Below are 9620 nucleotides of genomic sequence, written 5' to 3' on the forward strand. Positions count from 1 at the left end.
CTTTCTCTCTCTCTCTCTCTCTCTCTCTCCTTCTCTCTCTTTCTCTCTCTCTCTCTCTCTCTTTCTCTCTCTTTCTTTTTCTCTCTCTCTCTCTCCTTCTCTCTCCTTCTCTGCTTTGGAAGCGTTTGTATTTGCTTTAACGCGATATAACGACATTTACAGCTGATGTCGGTGATCAGTCTTAATTTGTTCTTCGGTTAAAAGTGTTCTTCTTTCTTTCTTTCCGTGAGGAGAATCGTTCATTCAAACTGCCGCTTCATTTATCTCAACAAATCACTTTATTTGCTTTAGTTCATTCAGATACACACAATTATACCGTCACTGTGTGAAATAACATTAACGAAGATCTCGTAGTTTTATAATGAATCAAATATACTATCATGGTAACGTCTTATCATAGTGTTGTACATGTACCGTGGTATTGTATGAGTACCATGGTAAAACTGTGTTAAACTGTAGAGGTGATGCATGCGAGTCTTTTTCTCCATTTACTCTCATTGCTGGCTACCAGAAATCATTGAAATATTGATGAGATTTTATGAATATTTGCAGCTATTCGCGTCAGTATGGCCATAATGTGTTTATGAGGACACGTCTGTATTGTTTTACTTCTGTTATTATCAGCCAGATAATGGATAGTAATGATATTTATGCATTTCCCCCAATTTAAATGCAATTCTGTCAGATTTAAACAGTAATTAAATCTCTCTGCTGTGCATTATAAAATTTGATGCCTGATTTTTACTAATTTTTTCTTGTTTAAAAACAAACAAAGTGGTATTTTTATAATACCCCTGCTTTAAGGACTAAACTGAAAATAATTTTGTGTAGAAACAGTTTACACTGCTGGTAAATTTAAAAAATAAAATGCAATTTACAGATTGAGTTAAATGTAATAGTTTTGAAGTAGATATACTGTGTGTTCGTACTCCATTAATATTTATTTTTCCAGTAATACTCCAACAGTATTTATTTATAATATATATAACATTTTTTCAGTGTAGGACCCAGCTGCATCCCACAATGCCTTGGGCCCTCAGTTCGATTGAGTGGTCTGGACTCTTTTTTCCGGCGCTGGCCCTTTAAGGTCTGTTTGAGGTTGGCTCGATCATCAGTGAACGTTCACTTTATGGAAGCTAAGAATAAGAGCGTGGACGGTCCTGCCGACCATAAAAAAACCAGGCTCTTCATTACAGGCCGCTCAAGCCAAGAGAAAACACACGCGTGTCCCTCTCATGCGCTGCCAAGACAGAGACGCTCTCCTCCGTTCAGAACCAGTGGAAACTCACAGTTTTCCTGCGCTGTTTGTGGGCCGTCAGGTAAACACTGTGTGTGATTCGTGATCTGAACGTGTCTGGAGCCTAGTGAGCTGCCTACATAGACGGCATCTCAAACCATCATAGGCACACTAGCAGAATCATCATGCTGATTTTGGACAAATTCTAATAAAAAAAACACATTGACAGTGATTTGCAGTGACAAAGTGACTTTTTAGACATGTTAGAACTACAGTGATTCATTTTTTAGCTGTAATAATTCATTTTAGAACTGCAGTGATTCATTTTTGATCTATAATAATTCATTTTTGAACTGCAGTGATTCATTTTTTATTTAATGGTTCATTTTAGAACTGCAGTGATTTGTTTCTGATCTATAATGATTCGTTTTAGGACTGTATTGATTCATTTCTGAACTATGATTCATTTTAAAACTACAGTCATTTGTTTTGTATCTATAGTGATTAATCTTTGAAGTGATTAATTTTAGAACTACAGTGCTTCATTTTTTAAGTATAATGATTTAGTTTGAACTAATATTTCATTTTAGAACTATAATGATTTGTAGTGTAACTGCAATTATTCAATTTGAAACTATAGTGATTCATTTCTGAACTGCAGTGATTCATTATAATAATTCATTTTAGGACTGTATTGATTCATTTCTGAGCTATGATTCATTTTAGAACTACAATGATTTGTTTTGTATCTATAGTGATTCATTTTTTAACTATTGTGATTTATTTTAGAACTATAGTGATTCATTTTTGATCTAATGGTTCATTTTAGAACTGCAGTGATTTGTTTCTGATCTATAATGATTCGTTTTAGGACTGTATTGATTCATTTCTGAACTATGATTAATTTTAGAACTACAGTCATTTGTTTTGTATCTATAGTGATTCTTCTTTGAAGTGATTCATTTTGGAACAGCAGTGATTCATTTTTTAAATATAATGATTCATTTTAGAAATGTGATTTATTTTACAATTGTAGCAATTCATTTTGCAAGTGTAGCAATTAGTTTTTCAGAATACTTGCGTAGTGATTCATTTTTTAGAGTACTCTGAGTTTAACCAGCGTATTGTGTGGTATTTTACAGTAAGATCAGCTGTAACGCGAGCCAGAGTGTGTCTGTGTGTGAATGAGAAACCCGAGACAAACGCAGTGTTAAAATGCTAATTGAATGTGTGCTGGAGGTCAAGCAGACACTGTGCTCATCAGCATTCAAACCCGAGGCTCTCTGATGGTGTGGATGTGTAGTTTTGTAGGCACACGGTTCAGACCGACGGGAATCTGGATGTGGCCGGTTCTGTTTAAGTGCAGAAGGGCTTTAAATGGGTCACATTACGTGCTGGAGTTTCCATGCAGCGCTCCCAAAAGGAGCATGTTTGATTGAATTAAAACCAGCCGAGCTGCGCTGCCTTCAAATCAAGCCCAGAGCTCTGAGCGCCGGCCGTCACACACACACACACACACACTCACACTCACACACACACACACACACACACACACACACACATGTCTGGCCTTGTGGGGACATCCCATAGGCGTAATGGTTTTTATACTGTACAGACCGTATATTCTATTGTCTTACACCAACCCTACCCCTAAACCTACCCCTCACAGGAAACTTTGTGCTATTTCAGATTTTCAAAAAACTTAATTCTGTATGATTTATAAGCTTTTGTACCCGTGGGGACCACAATTTAGGTCCCCACCGTGACACGAGTCCCCATAAGTCTGTGTGTAGTCAGGTTTAAGTCCCCACCAGGATATATAAACCAGTACACACATACACACACAGAGACACACACACACACACACAGAGTGTGTGTCCATCTGATGTCAGGTGACCTGTAGATCATCGTCTTCATTGTGCTCTGTGTGTGTGTGTGTGCTAGGGGTGTGCGATGTTGACAAAAAATTATATCTCGATATTTTCTGGGATTTTATTGATAACGATAATTAGACAGTATTTTGCTGAGTGTGTTATTGTGCTTGTATCTTAAGGACTACCGTGGACAGCTGACTCCTGAGGTTTTTAATATTCTTCATATTCTGTGTGGTGGTCAGTTCACACCGAGAGAAATTAATCTTTTCCAATAAGTTTAAACTTATTTTTACCATTTTATGGGCATTTTTACCTTTATAAAGCCATTTTTTTTCTAAAAGTGTCCATTATCTTTTGAGTCAAATTCTTACATTTAATCAGTGAATTAGAATAATAAGACATTTGGGCTGTTACCAAGCAAATGAAATCAACACAGAAGCTGCATCTGAAGTGGCATTTAGATGTATTTACACACTGTTTAATGCAAGACATGAATGCATTTAACCTGCAGAACAAATGCATAAATAATGTTTTGATATATTAAACATTAAACGTTGAATACTAATATTTGAAATTATTTAAATAATAAAAGAAACTTTAAATGTGAAATTAAAACCACCAGTAGGTGGCAGATGGTAATATTTGGAGAAAATTGGGCTCTTCGTGTGAAACTGATTATTAACTATATGAAATGGTGTAAATATATACATTTTCTGCCCCATGTCTTGAATTTGTGTTCATTCTAAATATATTTTAATAGACTGAATCATGCAGTGAAAGAACGCACTCTAAATGCGCACTAATCTAGACTTCATGTAATGTAAGCGTGCGCTCTGTAGGGGTGTTTTGTTTGGTTTTTGCAAAATACTCGATAATGTCAAATCGCACATCGTTAAAACAACAATTACGATATCTCTCTCTCAATTCAATTCAATTCAATTCAATATGTGCTTTATTGGCATGACAGTTGTTACAATGTGTTGCCAAAGCATAGTGTTTACATTGAATCTACAACAGATATGTATTTTTTTTTTTAAATGAATGAATAAATAAATAAATACATGCATGTATATATAATTAAATAAAATAGAACAAATCAATTCTGTGAATTCTAGAATTCTATGAACAATTTAAAATTCTGTGTGGTGTGTGTGTTCTGTCTTTCTGTCTTTATCTCTCTCTCTCTGTCTCTCTCTCTGTCTGTCTTTGTCTCTGCACAGTGTGTTGTCCTCGTGAGCTCACGCTGTGTTTTCTGTGAAAGCAGCGGGTGTGTTTTAGGACGGAGGAACCCCCGCACACTTCAGGACAGTTGTTGTCTGTCTTTGTTCTCAGGGGATGCTTGTGCTCGGGGCCCCGCTGGAGCCGCCTGTATTATTCATCTCTGCGCTGCTGCACTCTTGCCCGTTTGTGTTCACTATATTATTCTGTAGTGCAAACACACACGAGTGTGATCCAGTTATCATAATGTGATGTGTTAATAACCCACAGCTGTATGCAAATGAGCAGCCGCACTGGCCAATCACAGTCGTGTATTCACAATAAGACTGATTTTCGTGAAAAGAACTCTAGTGATTAATTTATGAACTGTAGTTATTCATTTTAGAATTGCAGTGATTTATTTTTTAACTATAGTGAGTCATTTTTAACCATAGGGATTTATCTTAGAACTATAGTGATTCATTGTAGAAGTATAGTGATTCATTTAGAACTACAATGATTCACTATAGAACTGCAGGGATTCATTTTTGAACTATAATGATTTAAAACTATAGTGATTCATTGTAGAACTACATTGATTCGTTTAGAACTACATTGATTCGTTTAGAACTACATTGATTCACTTTAGAACTGCAGTGATTCGTTGTAGAACTATAGTGATTTCTTTTGGAACTATAGTGATTCATTATAGAAATATAGCGATTCATTTAGAACTACTGATTCACTTTAGAACTGTAGTGATTCATTTTAGAACCACAGTGATTCATTTTAGAACTATAGAACTACATTGATTCGTTTAGAACTACATTGATTCGTTTAGAACTACATTGATTCGTTTAGAACTACATTGATTCGTGTAGAACTACATTGATTCGTTTAGAACTACATTGATTCACTTTAGAACTGCAGTGATTCGTTGTAGAACTATAGTGATTTCTTTTGGAACTATAGTGATTCATTATAGAAATATAGCGATTCATTTAGAACTACTGATTCACTTTAGAACTGTAGTGATTCATTTTAGAACCACAGTGATTCATTTTAGAATTACAGTGATTCATTGTAGAACTGTAGTGATTAATTTTAGAACCACAGTGATTCATTTTAGAACTATAATGATTTATTTTGGAACTATAGTGATTCATTATAGAAATATAGCGATTCATTTAGAACTACAATGATTCACTTTAGAACTGCAGTGATTCGTTGTAGAACTACAGTGATTCATTTTAGAACCACAGTGATTCATTTTAGAACTACAGTGATTCATTGTAGAAATATAGTGATTCATTTAGAACTGTAATGATTCATTTTAGAACCACAGTGATTCATTTTTGAACTTATTTTTTATGATTCATTTTGTAACTGCAGGGATTTTGAAACTATAGTGATTCAGTTGTATGCAAATGAGCTGTCACGGTGGCCAATCACGGCTGTGTGTTTTCACAATAACGTGATGTGTGTGTTGTGATGTGTTTCGTTATAAGAAATAACTAGAAATATTCTAATCACTTCATTTCACAGCTAAAAGGTGTATTTCCAGTGCGTGCCCTACTTTATGTAGAAAACAGCTTTGTCTAGATCAGGGTTAAGCTAATAATGGGTTAAATATGAAAAACAAATAAAAACTTGGAATATGAAATATTTTATTTGTTTAGCCGCATGTCATGTGATCATTTACTTACATGTTTTGTTAAATTACTGAATTATTAGTTTAAATCTCAGAGGGTCTCTTACTTATAGAAAATATTTAATTTCACAGGGTTTGACAAAAAGTTTTAGAGTTTTAGGACACATTTCACTCAGGCTCCTGCGTGTGACCTCGGGGGGTTTCTCAGTGAAGGTCAGAGGTCGCTGAGAATGCCTGATATTCCTCACTGGGGTTTGTGGGAATGTTTGGATGATTGTCGAGCAGGAGAGAATGAGACAGGCGGTTTCTCAGTGTGGCAGTATGAGTGTTTAAACAGGAAGTGCTCTGTCGGGAGACAGGAAACACTCTGTAAAGGCTTGTGGCTTGTTGTGAATCCATCAGATGAAGATCAGTAACATGTGATCAGACCTGATGAATCTGTGTGTTTATTGTTAATGTAATGTGGAGTGCTGATGTTATGTGGCTGTAAACACATGAGAGACAGTGTGTGTGTGTGAGGATCAGACTGAAGCTTCTAGAAGGGTTTCCTCCAGAACCTTTGGAGGTCCATCTGGTCAGCAGCTCAGTTCTGCTGTGTGTGTTTGATGTGAGGTTAATGGATGGTGTGTGTATGACGTGGGTTCTCGAAGCGTGTGTCTATACAGTTTTAACTGTATTCTGTGTTTATCAGTAGATGTGTGTGAGTCTGGTGTGTGTCAGATGAGTCTCATTAGAGTCTACAGAGATGGAACAGTATTCCTGTAGATCAGTACATCACAGCGTAGCAATGGCAAAGTCATGGGTTCAGTTCCTGAGAACATCTAAACCTTAAATAGGGCCCTATGAAGTCCTTTTTAGTTTCCCCCCAAATTCCGTAAAATTTTTTTCCCAAAGACATTGTTTCCATTTTAATGTTTCTTTTTTCATTTTGATTTTCTGGATTCTGTTTTTTTTTTTTTGTGTGTTTTAATTTAGCTAGACTCTGTTTTAATGGTTAAATTAATTGTTATTCATCAAAAAGCATGTCTAATTAATAGAAATAATGAAACTTACAATGTTAAACAGGTATTTTATTTTATTTTTTTACCAAATTCTGTTTTCCATAAATTTTTTCTGGATTCCATTTTAATGGTTTCATTAAATATTAATAATCAAAAGCATGTCTTATTAATTGATTTTATAAACCTGACCTACTTTTGATGTGTCCATCCGAAATTTGGCAAATTCCATGACATTACGCGTTATTCAGTAAATTCCGCTTTTATTACTGGATTCTGCAATTTCATCCCCGTTTTCCGCATCACAGAAATCATAGGGCCCTACTTAAATGCAATGTAAGTTGCTTTGGATAAAATCATCTGCTAAAGTCTGCTGTTCTCCTCCAGAAACATCAGGACGATTGTGTCAGATACAATGTTGCCAGGGTCGCTGTTTTCCCGCACAATTGGGCTATTTTGAAAATGCAGTCGCGGGAAAAATTACAGTTTTTTGGGCTATTTTTATAATGTACCGCAGCCGCCTAAAGTTTATCTATAGACAAATAAATATGAAAATAGATCCTTTTACTAATGTGTATTATGGAGAGATGGATGTCACACACACAGCAGATGTTAAGGCTTTCACACAGCAGAAATACACAACTTAAATTGTTAAATTGTTTTATTAGACACGATTTTTGATGCTACATTTGTATTAAATCATCAAATACAAAATAAATAAAATGGAAAAGAATTAAGGGAAAAATAAAATGGATTTCATGGGGCATTAAATTAAACGATGGCTTAAAGGAGTTTATGAAAAAATTAAGTTATGTTTACATTCATTCTCAAGGTCTAAAAAACACATGGAAAGTATTTCTTTCCATATTAATGATAAATGAATATTGTGATAAATATCGATACCATATGATATGGAAAAAAAATATATTGTCATAATATTTCTGGCCATATTGCCCAGCCCTAATTTTAAACTTTATCATGAAAAGTGCTGAAAATTAAAGAAAAGAGGAAAATAAAAAATTAAAATAAAATAAAATACAGATTAAATATATACATAGTACTAGGCATGGGCCGGTATGAGATTTTGACGGTATGATAACCTTACTTTACTCGCCACCACGGGGCGTGAAGGGGAGACAGAACCAGGTGGAGAACGAGCAGCCAGGACAAAACGAGGAGCTCGTTCCTAAACGAGGGACTACATCTGTAGTATGGACACGTGTTTTTAAGCACTGCAGTTTTAAAACAACCGACTTTAAGCCGTTGAAACACAAACAACAGAGCTATATGCGTGCGCCGTCTATTGTTTCTGTGTGAGCGGTGCGCGCATTTTTTTTGCTGATTTACATAAACGCACTTATATGCGTCAGAATCCCCGTCTTTGCAAGTATCCTCATAAACGCAGTGATTTAGGTCTTAAGACCACCCACTCAGACGTCTGCTGTTCTCCATCATGTGACCCATGGAAACCAGGAAGTGGCCTCTTCATCTGATTGATCTTCAGCTCCACACAAGAGTTCAGTATGGAGCGCCGCTGATTGTTACAGTCAGTGTGCAGTTCACAACCATAACCACATGATCATCACATGATCAGCTTTCTTTATAAAGCACATTGTTTCAAACCGGCTTTACAGAAAAATATAAAAAAAATTAAAACAATGCAGAATTTCTCAAAAAGAAAAAAGAAAAAAAAACATTTAATGGAGCTCTTTTATTGTAAAACAATTTATAAATTAAATTATTAAAGTTTTAAAGTTTCAATTGATTGGACATGCTTTTTGATTGTTAAAATTATGAAACCATTAAAATGCAAAATTAAAACAAGTCACAGAATTTCAGAACATAAAGCATATCACAAACCCCCCAAAAATTATATTTTTTATACTTTTAATAAAATGTTAAATTGTATAAGTTTCATGATTTTTAATTAATTAGACATGCTTTTTAATTACTAAAATGTAATATGACCATTCAAATCAGAAAAATTAAAATGGAGAAAACAGAATCCAGAAAAAATTAAAAGGGGAAAAAAATGGAATTTGGGAAAAATAAATAAAAAGGATTTGATCGTGATTGATGTTATAGTCAAACACATTGCATTACAGGATATGATATGTTCTGATTGGCTCATGCAGCTGGTCATGTGTGTTTCACGCACACGTATGAAGCATGTTCTGTTGAAGCACTGATGGCGTGTCAGTCAGAACAGACTTTAGCTTCTGTTCTTCATCATGTGACCTTCAGCCGGTCTCTCCTGAGGCATTATGGGAGCTGTTCACCTCTCAGCCGCAGGTGTTCTCCCAGCTGAATAACAGCGCTCCTGGTTTTCCCACGCTCACGATCCGTAGAGCGAACTAGTGAAGCGTTTAGTGAAGTATGAGTATGAAGTATTAGTGAACTCTCTCCCTTTGTGCTCTGTTGTTGTGATGGATTGTGGGATGAGTGTGAAAACATGCAAACGATTTTCTGATCCTAAACCTCACGACACACTAATGGCTGCTTCTGGAAACGCATTCAGTGAGTGTGTGTGTGTGAGAGAGTGTGTGTGTGTGAGTGTGTACGTGTGTGTGAGAGAGAGTGTGTGTGTGTGTGAGAGAGAGAGTGTGTGTGAGTGAGAGTGTGTGTACCTGGTATTTATCACATTATGGGCGCCAAATGTCCCC

At 35.6% G+C, this 9620-nt stretch overlaps 1 protein-coding gene and 1 long non-coding RNA gene across 3 annotated transcripts in view; one reads left to right on the forward strand and one right to left on the reverse strand.

Annotated features, from left to right (window-relative positions):
- Nucleotides 1-9620, forward strand: part of LOC107717747 (lipoma HMGIC fusion partner-like 2 protein) — a 16931-nt gene that overhangs the window by 442 nt on the left and 6869 nt on the right. Inside the window, exon 1 of one of the 2 annotated variants that reach the window (XM_016524580.1) lies at nucleotides 1162-1319. The exons of the other annotated variant lie outside the window; for it this stretch is intronic. The gene's annotated coding sequence lies outside the window, so the exon portion shown is untranslated. Of the gene's footprint in view, nucleotides 1-1161; nucleotides 1320-9620 lie in introns of those variants that run through there. 2 annotated transcript variants of the gene reach the window in all.
- Nucleotides 6800-9620, reverse strand: part of LOC107717748 (uncharacterized) — a 20804-nt gene continuing 17983 nt past the window's right edge. The window contains exon 4 of the long non-coding RNA XR_001637341.1: nucleotides 6800-6809. This is a non-coding gene — a long non-coding RNA (uncharacterized LOC107717748). The remainder of the gene's footprint in view (nucleotides 6810-9620) is intronic.

The sequence above is a fragment of the Sinocyclocheilus rhinocerous genome, unplaced genomic scaffold (assembly GCF_001515625.1).
Source record: "Sinocyclocheilus rhinocerous isolate Xijiao unplaced genomic scaffold, SAMN03320098_v1.1 scaffold693, whole genome shotgun sequence".
In the NCBI taxonomy this organism is placed as follows: Eukaryota; Metazoa; Chordata; class Actinopteri; order Cypriniformes; family Cyprinidae; genus Sinocyclocheilus; species Sinocyclocheilus rhinocerous.